The following is an 11390-nucleotide window of genomic DNA, read 5'->3' on the forward strand; positions in this document are numbered from 1 at the left end:
ACATTAAAAAAAAAAAAAGAATTACTGAGATTGTAAACTGAATAAATGGGCACTACCGAGAGATGGCCCTAACATAATTTGGTGTCATTCCAGAGCTGCTTTTATTTCTTCTTCCTTTTAGAGGCGACAGCACCTCATTTCTTCTTCCTTTTAGAGGCGACAGCACCTCTTCCCCAAGACAGGATATCCAAGAACACTGTATACACACTCTGAAAAATCATGCTTACAACTGTCACATGAAAGAATTTACAAAGTTACATTTCCACATTGTTTTGGCTTCCTCCACATCCTGACAATAACCAGACTATATGTTTCACTGGTTCTGAAGCCATATATAAATAATAGAATGATATAAAGAATAAAACAAACTGCTTTCCAAAAACGGAGTCTGTAAATCACACAGCACAGCACATTTTGCTCCTAAGACATCTAAACTCTTCCTGGGTGCCAGTAATATCCACCCACAAAAGAGTCACTGAATTACTTTTGATAAAGACTGGCTAATCTTACATAAGGTAATTGCTGAACGAAGGGCAAAAAAGGAGAAGCCCTGGGAATATTACTTCGAGGAGTGTATCATAGATGAAGTTAATGGCACCACAGGAAAAGAGGGTGCGGGTTAAACAAGCAATAGAAAAAATACTGTCTTCTTAAGACCCAAACAATGAGGAGGATTGAAATCAATGTTGGTATTTGACGGACCACTGTGTGCTAAGTCATTACCAGTAACTCTACCTGGCTGAAATTGAAGGTCATGTGGTTTAGGTTAGTATTGTTTAAGTGTTTTTATTATTATTGTTGTTGTTATTATTATTATAACTCTTTTATGGAAGTATTACATACATACATAAAGTGTGAAAATCCTAAGTGTTCAGCTCATTGAATTTTTACAAAACAAATACTCCTAAGTTATCACACCAAATCAAGAAACAGATTATTACCTTCAATCATAAAATACCCTCTTATGCCCCTCCACCTCAATACCTTACTCTCTTCAAAGACCATAAATTGCCTGTTTTTGAAGCTTATATAAATGGATCATGAATTATATATTCTTTAAAAATTTTTTTTGTTTATTTACTTTTGAGAGGGAGACAGAGACAGAGACAGAGACAGAGAGATGGAGCGTGAGCAGGGGAGGGGCGGAGAGAAAGGGAGACACAGAATCCAAAGTAGGCTCCAGGCTCTGAGCCGTCAGCACAGAGCCTGACGCAGAGCTGGAACCCACGAACCGCGAGATCATGACCTGAGTCAAAGTCAGACGCTTAACCCACTGAGCGCCCCAGGTGCCCCTATGAATTATATATTCTTTAGTGTCTGTCTTCTTTTGCTTAACGTTACTTCTCTGAGATTTATATGGGTTGTTGCATGTTGATGATCCTCATTCTTTTTAGACCTTCATTCTTTTTCATTGTTATATGGTAGTCAATTTTGTGAATATGCCGCAGTGTATTTATCCATTCTACTGCTGATGGACACTTGGGTCGTTTTCAGCTTTGTACTCTTACAAATAACGCTATTTTAAATGTAATCGTACTTGCCTTTTGGTGTACATTTTCGTGCATTTTGGCCACAGGTATAACCAGAGGTAGAATTGCCAGGTAATAAGGGATGCATATCTTCAACGTTAGTGAATAGTGGTAAACAGTTTTCAAAGTGGCTGTGCCACTCCCACTGGTGGCTTATGACAGTGCCACATGCCCTTCACTTTCAGTAACTGTCTTTTACGTTTTGGCCATTTTCATTGGTATGTAGTGGCGAAACATGGCTTCTCTGATGACTAATGAGGCTACACGGCTCTTCAAATGAATATTGTCCACTGGGACAGCACCTCCTTTGTGAAGTATCTGCTGAAGTCTGCAAGGTTTAAATTTGCTGGGGTGATTTCACTTTTCTCTCCTTTCAGGTGGAAAGCTTTTTGTGTGTAGAAGACCAACTCTGAGCAGTCCTGTGACAAATCCCACACTGCTTTCTCAGTCCTCGTGGCTCTGTCAAGTAGGTCTTATTTAAACCTCCTCCCCCCCCCTTTCTTTTTTATCAATAAGAACACCAGTTCCCAGAGATGGAAAATAAGTGATCAAGGCAATGCAACTCATAATTACTACAGCTAAGATTTAAATCCAGGGTCTTCCTTCAAGTTTCTGATCTTTTCACTTGGAGTCTTGAATCTGGGCCAAGTTGTCATAACAAAGAAATAAAATCTGATACAGCATGAAGGCTACTCAAGGGAAACTATTGGAAAAGTATATTTGCATCTGTTCCCAACTGTCTTTGAAACAATACTCGACTGAGGAGAAGAGTCATTCATAAGAGTAAAGGCTCAGCCAAGCAACTCTTGCAGAACCACAGGATAGAACTGCAGACTATCAGAAACAAGGAGCCTTTAGCCATATACATTATGACGTCACTCATTCGTTGCACAGACTTGAGTGCGTGATTTTTGCATCTGATATTTCTTTACATTATTTATTTTTGAGAGACAGAGCATGAGCATGGGAGGGGCAGAGAGAGGAGGAGACACAGAATACAAAGCAGGCTCCAGGCTCTGAGCTGTCAGCACGGAGCCTGACTTGGGGCTCTAACCCACGAACCCTGAGATCATGACCGGAGCCGAAGTCGGAGGCTTAACCGACTGAGCCACCCAGGCGCCCCTGACATTTCTACAAATCACTAAGTTAAAGTCTGGAACACAAAGTTTCCGCTTCACATTTTTACCTATAAAATTCTCCTGGTGAAAACACATTTTACTAAAACATTCAAAACTGAATAGAGTTAGCTTACTCATCTAGGTGTCCTGGGCCTCTAAATGCATTTCAAACACAGAAGACATTCTTTCAATTTAGATAATGTTTAAATTGAGAAAGAGAGAAAAGGCAGAAAGGAAATCTGTCATGCCATATGAGTGGAAACAGTTGACGGCCAAATATATGATGGTTTATTAAGAGATTACCTAATTATAGAACTTTTATTATGCGCATTATTGTAATCATCATGCTATCTGTCTATTTCAAACATGGTTCAAACTGGTGCTCCAGCTTACTGTCAAGACAGATCAAAACAGTTCCATTTGTTGAGCCATCAGAGCATTCAGAATTCTGCAAGACAGAAAGCGACATGGTCTGTACCTTAAAGACAAATCATAAAAATTGAAAACCAGAATTTTAAGTTACTTTATGCCTTTTCTGGCTTTTAAGAGTATACACAAACTTAAGGAGTAAACATTCTATGAGGTTTACATAATGTAATTGGAACATTTTACTATTTATTTTAATGCAAATTAATCCAAAGCTCACAGCAATGCAGAACTAATTGCCTTGCACCTGGAAAGGAGAAATGGCTTCTACTCCGAGTGAGATGTTGCCTCTCCTGGTTTCTGTGTCCTTCCCCATAAGCAAAGAGGACAGACACTGTATCTCTGAAAGCCCACCACCTTTCTATAGTATTATTATTTCTAATTGTAGGAGAGCATGCTAGGATAAGTACTTTGTTGGGGGGGGGTGGGGGTGGGGAGGCTGCCAAAGCAAGACATCGAGTGATTTGCTTGGTTGTTGTTTTTTTTTTTTTTAATTTTTTTTTTAACATTTATTTATTTTTGAGACAGAGAGAGACAATGCATGAACGGGGGAGGGGCAGAGAGAGAGGGAGACACAGAATGGGAAGCAGGCTCCAGGCTCTGAGCCATCAACCCAGAGCCCGACGCAGGGCTCGAACTCGCGGACCGCGAGATCGTGACCTGAGCTGAAGTCCGACGCCCAACCGACTGAGCCACCCAGGCGCCCCTCTTGGTTGGTTTTTTAATCATATGTATCTGGGTACAAAATGTGATCTCTGCCTCTTTCTGGCTGGGTGATTACAGACAATTAACCTAACCATTAAAGGATCTTAATCAATGAAAGAATGATCCTCGGGAAGTTGGAGGAAATTCTGGGAAGAGACATAATAAAGATTCAAACGGAAGGGAGAAAGCCGTCACGCGTATACATACTTCTTCTGCAATTCCCCAAGTAACAGCTCTTGGAAAAACAGGACACACAGATAATGAAACAATATCGAGTACTGGGCATAGACAACTTCCCATGTGCTACGTGCTTTACATATTGAAGAATTTGACAGGTGTGTGCATAACACACACAGACAGATATGGGCAGTCTGCCCTCTGATGTCCTCAGCCCCTCCTCTCTTTAGACATATGTTTTTCACGTGTTAATTTATTTATTTTGAGAGAGAGAGAGTGGGAGAGGGGAAGCGAGAGAATCCCAAGCAGGATCTGTGCTGTCAGCACAGAGCCTGAAGCAGGCCTTGATCTCATGAACCATGAGACAATGACCAGAGCTGATATAAAGAGTCAGATGCTTAACCCACTGAGTCAGCCAGGTGCCCCTCTCTGTAAACATGTTTAAAGTCCAAGCTGCTTTACATTTCGATACTCATATTCAGACTTCAACTAGTATTTATGCACTACCACACTTGATGCTTGCTTGCTTTTTAAAGCAATGCTGCATGTTTTGTTTTTTTGTTTTTTTGTTTTTTACAATAACAATTTCCGAGGAGCATCCCTTGATCTCTTGCATGTTCTCAGGCAGGTGATATGTGTCAATTTCCTCTTCTCTAAAATGGTCACAATGGTACTTTTTTCACAGAGTTGTTACAAGAGTTAAATAAGCCAATTTTTTAAAAGAACTTAGAACATTGCCTGGCACATAATAAGGACAAGGTAAATATTTGTTAAATAAGATAAATCTCCTTTATTGTCATTTAACTTTTCATATTTTGATTTCTTTTCTTGCTAAGTTTTCTTTACGGGAAAAGAACTGTATCACGGGTATTTGTGTTTCCTACAGGAAGGCAGAAAACCAGGCCAAAAGAAAGAAAAGAAAGAAAATGATCTTTTATTGAATAGTTCCAATAAACCAAGCACTGAACTAGATGTTTTTAAAATAAATGTTCCCATTTAATCTTCCAAAGAACGCTGTGCATTTGGTAAGAGTCTTCCTGTTTAAAAAATGAGAAAACAGGATCAAAGAAGATAAGTTTCTTGCCAACGAGGCATAGTAATGTTTCAAAATATAACCTTAAAAGATTTTGCCTTTCATGTGCTTTTGTTCATGTCAAATCTGAGTTTTTAGAATTTTTAGGCTGAAATCTGTTGAACCTAGTGGTAATAATGACAGCTGTCATGCCACCTAGTGCCTGTCATCTACCCACCTACCTATTTAACTTCTATCTAACTACATCTTCTTAAACTAATTGTCATACTCTGTGCTATAAGCTTAGAGTAAACCCATTGGCACTTGTTAAACATAATAAGTGGCATTTCGGAACCTGGGTATCCAGCAAGATACCAATAGATGTCCTCTGAAAACCAGTTCTGTGATCAAAAATGTTTGAGAAACACCAGATTAAGCAAATTTAAACTGGTTGCTTTGTTGCATAATTTCTCAGAAGTTTGAATATCTCGGGGCGCCTGGGTGGCTCAGTAGATTAAGGGTCTGACTTCAGTTCAGGTCATGATGTCGCTGTTGGTGAGTTCCGGCCCCACGTTGGGGTCTGTGCTGACAGCTTATAGCCTGGAGACTGCTTTGGATTCTGTGTCCCTCTCTCTGCCCCTCCCCCTCTCTCAAAAATAAATAAACATTAAAAAAAAGAATTTTGGGTATCTCAATATTGACATATATCTCCTAGGAGGTTAAAAAGCATGTAACCTGGCTAACATGTATTCTACTACAGGATTTTTTTCCCATTCACATCCCACAAGCTACTGGTGTTCAACAGACCACGGTTTAGAAAATTCTGGCTATCTTTTTTTAAAGACCAAACACAATGAGGAAGCACATAAAAGTTGAGAACAAGTTAACACAAATATCAGACCATCAAGAGGAATCTACAAGCCAAAGAACAGCATTTTAATAGGATACTTATAAAAGGAGTTTTTACAGGCCACTGGCTAGAATCATGCCCAGTTCCTTGTAGAAACACAGTAATATATGTTTAATAATAAATGGGTGAATATGAGTCACTTATTCTGTTAAAAGAAAATGCATCGTTATTTCTTTTCTTCATCCAGTATAGATTCAAAGTTACAAAGTTACAGAAAGGAAGCAGACAGAAATAACAAAATACTTCTAAACGTTGGTGTCCTAATTGAAATTAAGTTACTTACACAAAAATTTTTAAAAGGTTGTCTATGCATTCACTTAATAAATATTTGAATATTTATATTCAAAGGAATAAACAAAAAGAAATTCAAATGAAGAAGAGAGAGGACTATTTGTGTAAGGGGCACTAGTACAGAGTCAAGGAACCAGACTCTTGAGAATGAAGACCACATATGCATGTGCACACATGCACACACACACACAAATCTCAAGCATTTTTTAGAAAAATTTCCTTACTCTCCCAAGGCAAACATTTGAATCTTTTTATTATCTTGATAAAACAGTCATTGCTGAAGGCAGGAGAAAATATCCATGTGAGGAGATTTTGGGATGGTTTTGAATCATTCAACCACAAATATGCCAAATTTATTTTGGACAACAAGATTGACAGAAGAGAAAGGGGATGAGAAAGGAAGTGTCTTGTGAATTATTTTTTTCCAACACACGTCTCTTTCTTCATTCCTCTTTTTTTTTCCCCCTGCTTCCTGCTTCGTTTTTATCCAAGACCTATTTTGGTTACTTCTGAGCATGACTTTCCATGTTTTACTGAGAAAATATGATGCTTAGGGAAGAAAGAAAGAAAGAAAGAAAGAAAGAAGGAAAGAAAGAAAGAGAAAGAAAGAAAGAAAGAAAGAGAAGGGAGGAAGGAAGGAAACAAAGGGAATCAGAAAAATGAGGAAATGGATCAAAGATATTTCTGGTGAAAGATTTCCAGATGAACATTAGAGGTGAAGAACTATATGTAGCACGAAATAACTCCCAGCAATATTCTTAAATTGTGAAACCTTAAACAAAAACTAATAGCAGTAAATGTTGTCTCCTTCCTGATTTCATGGAGCTAGGCACCTGGCTGTGGCCCAGAAGAGATTCTTGGTGGAATATACCGATTAAAACCAATTCATTTGTTCATATGCCTTGTGCACGTTTTCCCTTTTTGCTTCGTAAACAGCAAGGACCCATTTGAGTCCAGCACTTTCTTTTTTGAACCACAACTCCTGGTGCTTTTTCGAGGAGGGTGCCGGGACTGGTTACAACCATTACAGAGAGAAAAGAGGTTAAGAGGGAGTAAGAGCGTGAGTGTAAATGCACGGGCAAAATATAAAAGACTTTCCCGACCGCCTTGAGCTGCTCCATATGTTCCCGTTGTTTAGTGGCAGCCCTCAATAGGGGCACCGTATCTTTCAGTCCCATGGATAAATTTGCTCTGTAAATTAAAACGTTGGCTTGTGCTCCCCTGGTGTTTAAGAAGGTGAGTGATGACCTTGGTGGGAGTATGTTTGTGTAGAAATGTGTCATAAAAGATGATGTCTTGGCCCAAGAAACACAGGGTCCAGGTTTAGTCATTTGTTAAAAAAAAAAAAAAAAAAAAAAATACCAGAGTTAAACATAACTAACACATCATGAGAGTAAGGCTCTTGCCAAATGTAACCTTTTTTTTTTTTTGAAACTTAAATGTCAGCTTTTACCCCGTGTTTTTAAGGAATATTTTTAGCATTTTCCTTTTAAGAATTTCCCTGCTGATTTTGATCACTTTTTAAGTCACGAGACAAAGCAATGTACATTTTTCACTGACTGAGACGTTAAAATGTTATCAATTGATTATTCTCTCTTTGCACATTTATTGAAGAATTATGGATAAAATTCAATATGGCATTTATTTTCTGAAATGATTAGGATTTGGCAGGTTTCATGTATCCATTTAGACTCACTTTGAGGCTTGGACATTAAAAGATTGGTAATACATTTGAGTGAGAAGTTGCTTTTTTAGCCATCTTCTCCCTATCATTTGTGTTACTGGTTTCCATTTTACATGTTTACGTACATTTAACAAATACTAAATTATTTGCAAAGTGCCACAGAGCCCGTGCCTGTAGAGACGAAGTAAAATTTCTCATGATTTGAACAATTGCATATTAACATTATAACATTGTATGTTAGCTTACTCTACTGGGATAAATAAAATAAGTAAGTCGATGCCACCCATCCACAGAGTTCTTTGGCAAATCACGTTTTAAGGAATGCCCGAAAGACAAATATCCAAAGCAGACGGGCTTCATCCATCTACATTGCTTCCCAAAAAGTGGGTTCCATAACATTCTGCTGTTCTCACACTCACTAGTTAATCAATTTTTTAAGGCAGAAATAAAATCCATGTTTCAGGTTGACAAATAGTGCCATTCAGGGTGATCAATTTAACATATTTAAGATGTCACTTATGCCAATAATGTGCTATTTCAGAGGCATGCTATAGATGCACCTTTCATAAATCTGAAAGAAAAAAAAATGCTAATGATAATTTAAAAAGTGACTAAACACATTACATGCACTGGAAATCTTCAATGCAAGTTTTCCATACATTCACCAAAAGTCGTAGCAGAGCTTCACTATCTCCAACGAATGCCTAGATCGATAAAGATCCCTCAGGGAAGAACATGAAGTATTATTCTTATCTATAGGAATAGTGAAAAATAACTACCACATTATTTGCTAAGTGCCTGTAAAGATTAAATAAAATTCCCCATGATTTGAAATATGCATATTAACATTATAACATTGTATGTTAGCATGGTCTAATGGCACAGAAACTCTAATGCAAAACTCAATGAGATGTTTTGCTGAGATCAAAGTTCATGTTCATGGATTCAAAGTGATAGCTGAGAGGCTCACCAAGATTAAAGCCCAACAAGCTTATTTCTAACTTTGGTGATCATGTAAACAGTGCCTTCCTTCTCTGGACCATTCTTTGTTTATTAAGTAGGGATGCTTTTAAATTCACATTCAAATAATACATTTTGGGGGGAGAGGGGAAAGTGGGTGATGGGCATGGAGGAGGGCACTTGTTGGGATGAGCACTGGGTGTCGTATGTAAGCCAATTTGACAGTAAATTATATTTAAAAAATAAACATTAAAAGAATAAAAAAAAATTATAAATAAATAAATAAATAAATAAATAATACATTTTTAACTTACCTTTTAGACTGTCTCTGATAATAAACCGAGGCACCGTCCGCCTTAAGGGGGCATAAATGCAGCGGTAAACTACAGCCATGAAGATAAAGTCATCATCTGAATGGCTTGTCATGCTTTCTTGACACAGAAGTTTCTTTTAAATGCTTTCATTTTATAATAAACTTACCTCAACATAAATTTGAGTCATCATTCCTATGACGAGGGTCTTCTCTGGGCAGCCATTTAATTTCTTTTCCATCACTCATTTTTTGTTTTGTTTTGTTTTTAAGGGCATCAACCGTTTGCAGAACTTGGTTGTCGTGATACTCTTGATACTTCTTCCAGTGGTAAAATTTGGAATCTTAGAAGTGAAATGACCACAGGAATAGACCCATTCCCCAAACTCTACAGTAGGCACACACCCAACGGATGCAGACCTCCCCATGCAATTATTTTTCAAAAGCATCTCTCAAGTTGCACATTATGGGAATGAGCTCCATCCGTATGCCTGTGCCCGTTGCTCGGGCATGGTAAAGATAGCACAGTTACTGTTGCCAGTCTCCGGATCCAAAACATATGGGGCATCCTCGTTACAGGGAAGGAAATTCTCTTGAAAGGAGACAAAGCAGTTGCTTCCCTTTACCATAGAGATGCATCAATTAGCATTCTGTTAATGAATACAGGGGTGTTTTGTTGTTGTTAGTTCTGTTTTTCTAAGTACTAAATGCAAAGACTATCAAAGTCATCTTTTTGTAACAGCTGATTCTAGTTGAATGTTTTCAGTTTGTTTGTTACAGGATGAACTGGAGAGGTGGACATGAAAGACAGAGTCTTTGTCAAGCCAAAGACACTACAGAAAAAAGAGAAAGTAAGCCGCCCCCCCACCCCCGCCAAAAAAAACCCACGATAGGATGAAAAGCATGCGACAAGTAAATCCGTGTTCAACCACGGTAACGTATTACATTCCCCTCTTTTCATCCCATTTTCGCTTAAAAATACATGTTGGAAAATTTTTTTCAATTGTAAATGCTTCCAAAGTAGAACGACAGATGGTTCCCAGTAAAATTTAAAAGGGGCAAGATGGGGAAAATCTGAGTGAGAGCTTACTAAGGTAAGGCAAAGCATAAAGGCATAAAAGTTGAAGTATTTTCTTTCGTCGGCCACTTCCTCCTTCACCCTGCAACGTCCATCTATCCTGTTTTTATTGTCTTTTAAAGGAAGGCTCATTTTTTAAACCTTCTTGAATCCTTTTTGATCAGGTGCTCATTACACTGGCCACAGCTACCTGTTTCCAAGACAACTTCTGTGAACAGGCACAGTGGAGTTTCCACATTTTGTGTGAAGCCTAAACTGGTCCCTCAATGCACTGACATTTCCTGAGTAAAGGGTGAAAACTAGAAACTGAGCCCAGCCATTCATTGAAACCGTCAGGTTTCTTATTCAGTTTTACTAAAACATTTGGCTTCCCCCTTTTAAGAAGATAAAATTGCACCCTGTTTTGAGATATAGGAACAGGAACCTAATGTCAGATCATTAGACAATTGAATGTTCTGCACCGCGATGTTTTTTCATGGGACCTGTTGGTGATAACTGGTAACATTAGAGCAGGGGTGGAGTGGGTTGCTGGGGTGCTATTGGGAAAAGGACAAGGATACACAAAGAAATTTGCAAGAAACACTTAGAAGAATAGACAGCAGAATTGAAAGCAACTTAAAAAAATAATAAAAGATCTGGGGCACGTTGTTGTTCATTTTAATTCATTTTTCATCTTTTGAAAATGTGATTTTGCACTTCTTCAATGTGAGGCAACAGAGTTGTAAAACCTAAACAAAGTAAGTAACACCTAAAACAAAATTTAGCAGATTTGAAGTAATAAAGATCGTAGGAAATATGACAAGAAAGGGAACTGCTGTTTTCTTTCACTGCAAAAACAAACAAACAAAACCCTGAAAAAACAAACAAAAATCTTGGAAATAATTAATGTTATGAAAACTGAGTATCGGGGTGCCTCCGTGGATCAGTCTATTGAGCATCCAACTTCGGCTCAGGTCATGATCTCACAGTTTGTGAGTTCGAGCCCCGCATTGGGCCCTGTGCTGACAGCTCAGAGCCTGGAGCCTGCTTCATATTCTGTGTCTTCCTCTCTCTCTGCCACTCCCCTGCTCCTGTTCTGTCTCTCTCTGTCTCTCAGCAGTAAATAAAACGTTAAAAAAAAATTAACTAATTAATTAAAAAAATAAAATAAAAAGAAAACCGAGTATAGGGGCACCTGGGTGGCTCAGTTG

The sequence above is a fragment of the Panthera uncia genome, chromosome B1, assembly GCF_023721935.1.
Source record: "Panthera uncia isolate 11264 chromosome B1, Puncia_PCG_1.0, whole genome shotgun sequence".
Lineage (NCBI taxonomy): Eukaryota > Metazoa > Chordata > Mammalia > Carnivora > Felidae > Panthera > Panthera uncia.